This window comes from Zea mays, chromosome 5, assembly GCF_902167145.1.
Source record: "Zea mays cultivar B73 chromosome 5, Zm-B73-REFERENCE-NAM-5.0, whole genome shotgun sequence".
Classification (NCBI taxonomy): domain Eukaryota; kingdom Viridiplantae; phylum Streptophyta; class Magnoliopsida; order Poales; family Poaceae; genus Zea; species Zea mays.
The window spans coordinates 30,052,145-30,064,463 of record NC_050100.1 but is presented as its reverse complement, the minus strand read 5'-3'; positions in this window follow the sequence as shown (position 1 = coordinate 30,064,463).

Here is a 12,319-nt window from a genome sequence, read left to right as displayed (position 1 = left end):
GCCATGCGGATTGCACTCTCATTATCACATAGGAGAGGGACTTTTCTCAATTTGTAGCCATAGTCCCTAAGGGTTTGCCTCATCCAAAGCAATTGCGCGCAACAATGGCCTGCGGCAATGTACTCGGCTTCGGCGGTAGAAAGAGCTACTGAATTTTGTTTCTTTGAAGCCCAAGACACCAGGGATCTTCCCAAGAACTGACAAGTCCCTGATGTGCTCTTCCTATCAATTTTACACCTGCCCAATTAGCATCTGAATAACCTATTAAGTCAAAGGTGGATCCCTTGGGGTACCAAAGACCAAACTTAGGTGTATGAACTAAATATCTCAAGATTCTTTTTACGGCCCTAAGGAGAACTTCCTTAGGATCGGCTTCGAACCTTGCACACATGCATACAGAAAGCATAATATCCGATCGAGATGCACATAAATAGAGTAAAGATCCTATCATCGATCGGTATACCTTTTGATCTACGGATTTACCTCCCGTGTCGAGGTCGAGATGTCCATTGGTTCCCATGGGTGTCTTGATGGGCTTGGCATCCTTCATTCCAAACTTGGTAAGTATATCTTGTATGTACTTGGTTTGGCTAATGAAGGTGCCTTCTTGGAGTTGCTTTACTTGAAATCCTAGGAAATACTTCAACTCCCCCCATCATAGACATCTCGAATTTTTGAATCATAATCCTACTAAATTCTTCACATGTAGATTTGTTATTAGACCCAAATATGATATCATCAACATAAATTTGGCATACAAACAAATCATTTGCAATTGTTTTAGTAAAGAGTGTAGGATCGGCTTTGCCGACTTTGAAGCCATTAGTGATAAGAAAATCGCTTAGGCATTCATACCATGCTCTTGGGGCTTGCTTGAGCCTATAAAGCGCCCTAGAGAGCTTATAAACATGGTTAGGGTACTCACTATCTTCAAAGCCAGGAGGTTGCTCAATATAGACCTCTTCCTTGATTGGTCCATTGAGGAAGGCACTTTTCACGTTCATTTGATAGAGCTTAAAGCCATGGTAAGTAGCATAGGCAAGTAATATACGAATTGACTCAAGCCTAGCTACGGGTGCATAGGTTTCACCGAAATCCAAACCTTCGACTTGTGAGCATCCTTTGGCCACAAGTCGGGCTTTGTTCCTTGTCACCACACCATGTTCATCTTGCTTGTTGCGGAAAACCCACTTGGTTCCTACAACATTTTGGTTAGGACGTGGAACAAGATGCCATACCTCATTCCTTGTGAAGTTGTTGAATTCCTCTTGCATTGCCAACACCCAATCTGAATCTATTAATGCATCTTCCACCCTATATGGATCAATAGAAGACACAAAAGAATAATGTTGACAAAAGTGAGCGACTCAAGATCGAGTTGTTACCCCCTTATGAATATCGCCGAGGATGGAGTTCACGGGATGATCTCTTTGAATCGCTTGATGGACTCTTGGGTGTGGCGGTATTTGACCCTGAACTTCTTGCTCATCTTCCTTGTCTTTATCATTGTCATCTCCCCCTTGATCACTGTCATCCTCTTGAGGTGGCTCATCCTCTTGATCTTCATCATCTTGAGCTTGATCCTCATCTTGGGTTGGTGGAGATGCTTGCATGGAAGATGACGGTTGATCTTGTGCTTGTGTGGGATCTTCTAATTCCTTAGGGCACACATCCCCAATGGACATGTTCCTTAGCGCGACACATGGAGCCTCTTCATCATCTAGCTCATCAAGATCAACTTGCTCCACTTGAGAGCCGTTAGTCTCATCAAACACAATGTCACAAGAAACCTCAACTAATCCAGTGGACTTGTTGAAGACTCTATATGCCCTTGTGTTTGAGTCATAACGAAGTAAAAAGCCTTCTACAGCCTTAGGAGCAAATTTAGATTTTCTACCTCTTTTAACAAGAATGAAACATTTGCTACCAAAGACTCTAAAATATGAAACATTGGGCTTTTTACTGGTTAGGAGTTCATATGATGTCTTCTTGAGGATTTGGTGAAGGTAGAGCCGGTTGATGGAGTAGCAGGCGATGTTAATCGCCTCAGCCCAAAACCGATCTGGAGTCTTGTACTCATCAAGCATTATCCTCGCCATGTCCAATAGAGTTCTATTCTTCCTCTCTACTACACCATTTTGCTGAGGTGTGTAGGGAGAAGAGAACTCATGCTTGATGCCCTCCTCCTCAAGAAAGCCTTCAATTTGTCAGTTCTTGAACTCTGTCCCGTTGTCGCTTCTTATTTTCTTGATCCTTAATCCGAACTCATTTTGAGCCCGTCTCAAGAATCCCTTTAAGGTCTCTTGGGTTTGTGATTTTTCCTGCAAAAAGAACACCCAAGTGAAGCGAGAATAATCATCAACAATTACAAGACAATACTTATTCCCGCCGATGCTTATGTAAGCGATCGGGCCGAATAAATCCATGTGGAGTAGCTCAAGCGGCCTGTTGGTCATCATGATGTTCTTGTGTGGATGGTGGGTACCAACTTGCTTTCCTGCTTGACATGCGCTACAAACTCTGTCTTTCTCAAAATGAACATTGGTTAGTCCCAAAATGTGTTCTCCCTTTAGAAGCTTGTGAAGATTTTTCATCCCAACATGGGCTAGTCGGCGATGCCAGAGCCAACCATATTAGTCTTAGCAATTAAGCAAGTATCGAGTTCAGCTCTATTAAAATCAACTAAATATAGCTGACCCTCTAATACTCCCTTAAATGCTATTGAATCATCACTTCTTCTAAATACAGTAACACCTATATCGGTAAAAAGACAGTTGTAACCCATTTTGCATAATTGAGAAACTGAAAGCAAATTGTAATCTAAAGAATCTACAAGAAAAACATTGGAAATAGAGTGGTCAGGAGATATTGCAATTTTACCAAGTCCTTTGACCAAACCTTGATTTCCATCCCCGAATGTGATAGCTCTTTGGGGATCTTCGTTTTTCTCATAGGAGGAGAACATCCTTTTCTCCCCTGTCATGTGGTTTGTGCACCCGCTATCAATTATCCAACTTGAGCCCCCGGATGCATAAACCTACAAAACAAGTTTAGGCCTTGTTCTTAGGTACCCAAACGGTCTTGGGTCCTTTCACATTAGAAACAAGCACCTTGGGTACCCAAACACAAGTCTTGGAGCCCTTGTGTTTGCCCCCAACATATTTGGCAACTACTTTGTCTGATTTGTTAGTAAGCACATAAGAAGCATCAAAAGTCTTAAATGAAACATTAGGCTCATTTGATGAAGTAGGAGATTTCTTTTTAGGCATTTTGACATGGGTAGAATGCCTCGAACTAGATGTCTCATTCTTATACATGAAAGCATGATGAGAACCAGAATGAGACTTCCTAGAATGAATTCTCCTAATTTTGTGCTCAGGATAACCAGCAGGATATAAAATGTAACCCTTGTTATCCTGTGCCATGGGAGCCTTGCCCTTAACAAAATTGGACAATCTCTTAGGGGCATTAAGCTTGACATTGTCTCCCTGTTGCAAGCCAATGCCATCCTTGATGCCAGGGCGTCTCCCATTATAGAGCATGCTTCTAGCAAATTTAAATTTTTCATTTTCTATCTCATGCTCATTAATTTTACTAGTTAGTTGTGCTATGTGATCATTTTGTTGTTTAATTAAAGCTAGGTGATCATGAATAGCATCAACATTAACATCTCTACATCTAGTGCAAATAGAGACATGACTAACAGTAGATGTAGAGGGTTTGCAAGCATTTAATTCATCAATCTTAGCATGTAACATGGCATTCTCATTTCTAAGATTGGAAATAAAAACATTGCAAACATTTAAATCTTTAGCCTTAGAAATTAGTTTATCATTCTCAATGTCAAGGCTAGAGATTGATTCATTCAACTTGTCATTCTTAGCAATCAAACTATCATTATCATTTTTAAGGTTGACAAGAGAATCATCATAATCATTTAACTTCTCAACCTTAGCAATTAATTTGGCATTTTCATTTCTAAGGTTAGAGATAGTGTCATGGCAAATGCTAACCTCACTAGTTAATTTTTCACACTTCTCTAATTCCTGAGCATAAGCATTTTTCACCTTAACATGCTTTTTGTTTTCTTTAATAAGGAATTCTTCTTGGCTATCCAAGAGTTCATCCTTTTTATGAATAGCGCCTATCAATTCATTTAATTTTTCCTTTTGTTGCATGTTTAGGTTGGCAAAAAGAGCAAGTAAATCATCCTCATCTTCACTAGAGCTACCCTCATCACTAGATGTTGTATATTTAGTGGAGGCTCTAGATTTTACCTTCTTCTTTTTGCCGTCCTTTGCCATAAGGCATTTGTGGCCGACGTTGGGGAAGAGAAGGTCTTTGTTGACGGCAATGTTGGCGGCGTCCTTGTTGGAGGAAGAGTCGGTGGAGCTCTCATCGGAGTCCCATTCCTGACACACATGGGCGTCGCCGCCCTTCTTCTTGTAGTATCTCTTCTTTTCCTTCCTCTTTCCCTTCTTGTCGTCGCCCCTGTCACTATCACTAGATAATGGACATTTAGCAATGAAATGACTGGGCTTACCACACTTGTAGCAAACTTTCTTGGAGCGGGGCTTGTAATCCTTCCCCCTCCTTTGCTTGAGGATTTGGCGAAAGCTCTTTATGATGAGCGTCATTTCCTCGTTGTCGAGCTTGGAGGCATCGATGGGGAGCCTACTTGATGTAGACTCTTCTTTCTTTTCTTCCATCGCTTTGAATGCGACGGGTTGCACCTCGGGTGTGGAGGTGCCGCCTTGCTCAACAATTTGTTTGGAACCTTTGATCATCAACTCAAAGCTCACAAACTTTTCTATAACCTCCTCGGGAGTCATTAGCTTATATCTAGGATCACCACGAATTAATTGAACTTGTGTAGGATTACAAAAAACAAGTGATCTTAGAATAACCTTGACCATTTCATGGTCATCCCATTTGGTGCTCCCAAGGTTGCGCACTTGGTTGACCAAGGTCTTGAGCCAGTTGTACATGGCTTGTGGCTCCTCTCCTTGGTTGAGGATGAATCAATCGAGCTCCCCCTCGATCGTCTCCCACTTGGTGATCTTGGTCACCTCATCTCCCTCATGCGTGGTCTTTAGCATGTCCCAAATCTCTTTGGCGCTCTTCAACCCTTGCACCTTATTATACTCCTCTCGACATAGAGAGGCGAGGAGTATAGTAGTGGCTTGGGAGTTGAAGTGCCGGATTTGGGTGACCTCGTCTGAGTCATAGCCTTCATCCCCCATGGATGGTACCTGCACTCCAAACTCAACAATGTCCCAAATGCTAGCGTGAAGTGAGGTTAGATGGTGCCATCCGGTCTAGCGTAGGGGGATCTTACTAAACTTCTTGTGCTCATGGCGCTTAGAAGTGACGGATGGAGTGTCGGAGCAAGAGGTGGATGGCGACGAGGAATCGGTCTCATAGTAGACCACCTTCTTTATCTTCTTTTTCTTGTCGCCACTCTGATGTGACTTGGTATGTGAAGGGGCTCCCTTCATCTTGTTGCCGGACTCCCCCGATGGAGCCTTCCCGTGGCTTGTAGACTTGTCACCGCCGGTCACGATCTCCTTCTTGGCGTGTTCTCCTGACATCACTTCGAGTTGTTAGACTCTAATGAAGTACTGGGCTCTGATACCAATTGAAAGTCGCCTAGAGGGGGTGAATAGGCAAATCTGAAATTTACAACTTTAAACACAACTACAATCCGGGGTTAGCGTTAGAAATAAAACTGAGTCCGAAAGAGAGGGCGAAAACAAATCAACCAAAGAAATAGAGCGGATGACACGATGATTTGTTTTACCGAGGTTTGGTTCTTGCAAACCTACTCCCAGTTGAGGTGGTCACAAAGATCGGGTCTCTTTCAACCCTTTCTCTCTCTCTCAAACGGTCACCTAGACCGAGTGAGCTTTCTCCTCAATCAAATGGGTCACTTAGACCCCGCAAGGACCACCACACAATTGGTGTCTCTTGCTTTGATTACAAGTGTTGAAAGAGCAAGAATGGGGAAGAAGAAAGTGATCCAAGAACAAGAGCTCAAAGAACACGAGCAAAAACTCTCTCTCTAGTCACTACTTGCTTGGAGTGGATTTGGGACTTGGAGAGGCTTTGATTCTATTGAATTGTGTCTTGTATTGATTGCACTAGCTCTTGTATTGAATGTGTAGTCTGAAAAACTTGGATGCCATGAATGGTGGTGGTTGGGGGTATTTATAACCCCAACCAACAAAACAGTCGTTGGGGAGGGCTGCTGTCAATGGGCGCACCGGACAGTCCGGTGCGCCAGCCACATCACCCAACCGTTAGGGTTCTGACGGTTTCGACCATTGGAGCTCTGACAGCCTGGGGCACCGGACAGTCCGGTGCCGCACCGGACATGCACTGTTCACTGCTCGGTGCGCCTTCTAGCGCTGCTCTGCCCCTGCGCGAACTATCCGCGCACTGTTCATGATGTCAGCCGACCGTTGTAGTCGACCGTTGCGCTGGCGACCGTTGCTCCGCTTGGCACACCGGACAGTCCGGTGTCACACCGAACAGTCCAGTGAATTATAGCGGAGAGCCGCCTCAGAAACCCGAATGTGAGGAGTTCAGCCTGTACGGCCCCTGGGGCACCGGACACTGTCCGGTGGCACACCGGACAGTCTGGTGCGCCAGACCAGGGTTCTCTTCGGTTTCTTTTGCTCCTTTCTTTTGAACCCTAACTTAGATCTTTTTATTGGTTTGTGTTGAACCTTTGGCACCTATAGAACATATAATCTAGAGCAAACTAGTTAGTCCAATAATTTGTGTTGGGCATTTCAACCACCAAAATCATTTAGGAAAAGGTTTGACCCTATTTTCCTTTCAGTATGTTCTGTCCTGGAACCCTGGGACCCCAGTATGGGCGGCCTGGACCCCCATACAGGGGGGTCTGGATCCCATTCCAAGGGTTCGGTTCGCAAACGTGGAGGTCCTGGACCAAACTTGGAGGCCTGGACCGTATATATAGGGGTCCGACACCTTCCCATGGGGGTCCGGACTCACTGGTGATGGCTCAGAGTATGTCACTTTCTCTAGACACGTGGCGGCACCGGACCCGCCCATGTGGTGGGGTCAGGTGCTGTTGCTGGTCCAGAGTAGTCACCCGAGGCTGGGGCGAGTCATGGCCTGGTCCCACATACAGCTCTTTTACCACACGACTAAAAATAGCCGCGTGGGTACTGCGTCTTTATACAGCATTAAGGGGTACCCTAGTTTCAGGGTACCAACAGGGTGGTAGGTATCGCGTAAAACATAAATCCTTATAGAAACTTGCATAAATACTTACACAATACATCATAATTGATGAAAAAACCGTATGTTGACTAGAAGCCCTAGGTGCCCCCTGGTCAGTCAGTGCACCAGGTCAAACCTCCTCACGGGTGCCAGCCAACCCTCGGGTCCAACACTCACTCCCCCGCGTGGGACACATGCGCAGAATTTGCGGTTCTATTTTTTTTGCGTAAATAGCATAAATAGTTCATAGAAATAGCGTAAATAGTTTATAAAAATAACATAAAACCCCAACCATTGGACCACGTCCCACGAGTAGGCACATGCATGTAGATTCTTTTTATGGTAGATCCGATAATTATGGTAGAACGTGAGAGTTTACATTGCATGTGTGATAATTTTGGGAGGCATTTTCATTTCCACTGCATACGACTGATTTGATTTGAATGCTTTCTTGCCTCCATATATAGGATCTCTCCAATAGCCATGCAACTAGCCTCATTAGAACAGTTTATGATATATATTGATACTATCTATGCTACATGGTGTAGATATTTATGCAATGTGGTACGCTGCATAAAAATTTGTTTCCTGCCGCATATGCACAAATTTAGGACGACAAGAATGTGTGTTGAAAGGAAATATATTGGCATGCATGAAAACAAAAAAAAAACTGATTTAAATACGTTATTTCCTCCATAAATATAGGATCTTTTCAACAACCAAACAGCTAGGCTCGTTACAACCAGTTTATGATATATACTGATACCAATTATACTACACATGTAGGTATTTATGCAATACGATACACTGCGTAAAAATCTGGCATGCGATGCACTGGTGTACACATCTCCATGTTTGAGCGTAAAAACCTTCAGTTCTGAGCGTAAAAACCCGAAGTTATGAGCGTAAAAACTGATCCAACCTAAAAGTTGTTGCAAACCTCTTGATGTTGGCATAGATATGTATACAAAGTGACATAAAAAATATGTATGCGATTGTATGTTATCCCTCGACCAGGAACATGCATTCATGTGTGTCCCCCACCCTACGCATGCATGCGGTTCCTATTTTTATGTAGATCTGAAAATTACGGCAGGTCATGTGAGTTCCATTGCATCTGCACAAATTTTGAATGACATTTTCGTTCCCACAACATACAAGCAAAAGTTGGATGGCTGATATCGTGCAAAGCATAAATCATTATATAGAAAGTCGCATAAATATCTACACCGTACATCATAATTAAAAAATCTTAGTCTGGGCTTAACCAACAACCGCATGTGTACACAAATGATTGGAGAATGTCGTCGCTGGAGGACGTCCCCGAGGCCACCGGATCAGAGGAGATGGCCATCGAAGGACGCCGGAGCCACCCACGCCTTGTGTGGTTAACATCATCGAAGACGACCACGCCTTGCGCGACCACCGGAGCGACCCACGTCTCTCCCATGGCTACCACCATCGCTGTCGAAGCCTACTGCGCCTTGTGCAACCATCGTCGCCACTAGGCCCGGTGCGTTGTCGCCATTTCCCGCCCGCCTCAGGAGCGTCGCCGTCGCTCGATCCTGGGGGAGCGTCGTCGCCAATCGCCTGCCTCGGGGCATCACCGTCGTTGGCCCCCGGGATCGCCGTCGCTCGCAAGCCTGAGGGAACCGTCGCCGCCACTAAAACCTAATTCATGGCGGCATGAGGGTGTTTTTATAGTCGTACGAATATGGTGCGACTGAACTGGATGGCACCGTTGGGCCAGGGCTTTTTCTAGTTATTGAAAGCTAGTGCTCCAAATATATATATATATATATATATATATATATATATATATATATATATATATATATATATATGCTAGCGTTATTTGTCAAGTAGGGTAAAGCTTCGCTAGCGTTATTTGTCACCTAGGATAAAGCTTCATCCGGACCAGTCCCGCCACGTCGTCGTGCGCGCACCCGACCAGGTCGTCCACCCCATATGCATGCCCGCATGTAACCCCACCTCTCTCGGGCGCACCTTTTTTCTTCTTTTTTTACCTTACAGCCCGCATGCACATTAATTTTTTTGTGGGATCAAACAACTCCATATGCACATTTTTCCTTTTTTGCATGCATTCACTTTGCTAGTTGTTCAGATTTATCAGTAATAACCGAACGCTTCATCGATAATAATCCAACGCTTCGTCGGTAGTACCGAACGTGTCTTCGGTAATAACTGAGCATTTCGTCGGTAATAACCCAACACTTCAACGGTAATAATCGGGCCACCACTCGCCGACATCGCCTTGGGTCGCCGCTTGCCGAGTCGCTTGGGGTCGTCACTCGCCGACGCCGCCTAGGACCGCCACTCGCGCTTCACGATGCCGCTCGCGCCACAGGAAGTCATCGTTGACGTCTGACCGCCGCTTGCCATCGCTCGCAGCTACTGCCAAGCCTCGAAACCCTCATCCCTAGGAGTCTGGGGTGTTTTTATAGACGTCCGGACCTAGTCCGGCTCAACCGGATGGCACGTCTGGCTTGGGCTTCCTCTACCTATTGAAAACCTAGGGCTTATATATATATAGGGTAGGTATAACGGGAGCTCTGGGCTTCCAATAGTTAAAGGAAGCCCAGGCCGACCACCCCTGTAAACTGGTTCAACCCAGCGCGCCCAACCAGGCTGTCGGGTGCGCCACCTGTCCCACGTTTGTTAGCGCAAAAAAAGGAATGCATGCATGAGTCAAACACGATCTAATGCATGCGCATAAATTTAGGAAAGATATGTGCGGCGGTTTCTATTTTTAAATCATTTATTTTCTCCATAAATTTAGGATCGCTGCAACAGCCATGCAGTTAGACGCGTAAGGACCATTTTATGATATATACTGAGACTAAATATGCTACACTGTGTAAATAATTATGCAATTCGATATACTGCGTAAAAATCTGTTACCAGCTGCATGCACACAAATTTATGATGAAAAATAATGTGCAATGAAAGGAAATGAATTACACGCATAGAAACAAAAAATCGTATTTAATATTTTATTTCCTTCATAAATATAAGATCCCTCCAAAAGCCATGCAGCTAAACACATTAAATTTAGTTTATGATATATACTGATACAAATTATACTACATAGTGTAGGTATTTATGCAATTCGTTACACTGCGTAAAAAATCTGGCATGTTGTTCACTAGTGGACGCATCTCCGGGTTGGAGCGTAATAACCTTAAGTTTTGAGCATAAAATCCCTCAATTATAGGCGTATATAACGAGCCAATGTGAGAGGTTGATAGCTCTAGTAGGTTGTTATTACGATCCTATTTTTATAGTAGATTCGAAAAACATGGCAGCTGCATGCATGCGGTTATACAGATCCAAAAATTATGGCAAAATGCATGCATGAGTCAAACACGTTCCCTTGCATGCACGTAAATTTAGGAAAGATATGTGTGACGATTTCTATTTTAAATGCTTTATTTCCTCCATAAATTTAGGGTCGCTGCAACAGCCATGCAGCTAGACTCGTAATTATTATTTTATGATATATAGTGATACTAAATATGCTACACTGTGTAGATAATTATTCAATTGTGTATACTGCGTAAAAATCTGTTACCAGCTGCATGCACATGAATTTATGATGGAAAGAATATGCAATGAAAGGAAATGAATTGCATGCATAGAAACAAAAAATCGCATTTAATATTTTATTTCCTTCATAAATATAGGATCCCTCCAACAGTCATGCAGTTAAACGCATTAGAACTAGTTTATGATGTATATTGAAACAAATTATACTACACGATGTAGGTATTTATGCAATTCCTTACACTGCGTAAAAAATCTGGCATGTTGTTCACTAGTGGACACATATCCGGGTGGAGCGTAAAAACCTTAAGTTTTGAGCATAAAATCACTCAATTATAAGCGTAAATATCGAGTCAATGAGAGGTTGATAGCTCTAGTAGGTTGTTATTACAATCCTATTTTTATGACAGATCCGAAAAACATGGCAGCCGCATGCATGCAGTTTCTATTTTTATACAGATCCAAAAATTATGGCAAAATCGTGAGAGTTTCCATTGCATGCGCGCAAATTACGAACAACATAAATTAAGGAATTATCTTTCCAATGTGCATGCAGTAAACTGATATACGAACTCCATGTTTAAGCATAAAATCGTACAGTTTTAGCGTAAATAGTACATGTGGTAGGCATAAAACACAATAATCGAAAAGAAAATTGCGCCGGATCGGAGGATGTCACGCGTGATCATCTCTGCGCGCATCTCGCGCCTTCCGTGACGTCGCTCGCTCGAACATCGGCCTCATGCGTCGCCGTCGCTACTCGCACGTCGACGGGCGTCGCTTGCTCGCCGGCCTTGGAAGTGCCGCCTCCTCGGGGCTTCGGGGACGCCGCCGCTTGCCCGCACAAGGGCCCCGCTGCGGATCGAGAAACCTCCGCCGCGCGTCGAGGTAATGGAGTTGCGGCCACCGGCCTGGGAACCGCCGCCGCCGCACAAGCGCGCTGCCGCCGCTCGCCCTCTGGATCGGTGGCCGCCACCGCCGGCCTGGGAACCGCCGCTACCGCATGTCGAGGTCGGGGAGCCATGGCCACCGCAGCCACTGGTCGGGGTCCACCGCCGCGCGCGCTATCGGGCAACCGTCGTCGCTAATGAATCGAGATGGGGCGTGAAAAACTGAACCCTAGCACTCCGGGTCCTGTTTTATAGACGTCCGGATGTGGTCCGGCTCGACCGGATTGCACTGTCTGGCCTGGGCTTCCTTTAGTTATTGGAAGCCCATGGCTCCTAATATACAATATATATATATATATATATATATATATATATATATATATATATATATATATATATATATATATATATATATATATATATATATATATATACACACACATACTCAATTTTAATTTAAACTAAAAAGCCACTTCGATTATTTGCACTATAATATATGAATAGAAATGTGAGGTGAAACATAAACAAGCTAGGACTAAATCACCTCAGGAATGAGGCATACACCCTTATTACCATTACATACTATAAACATAAACTTAAATTTGTTGCAAACT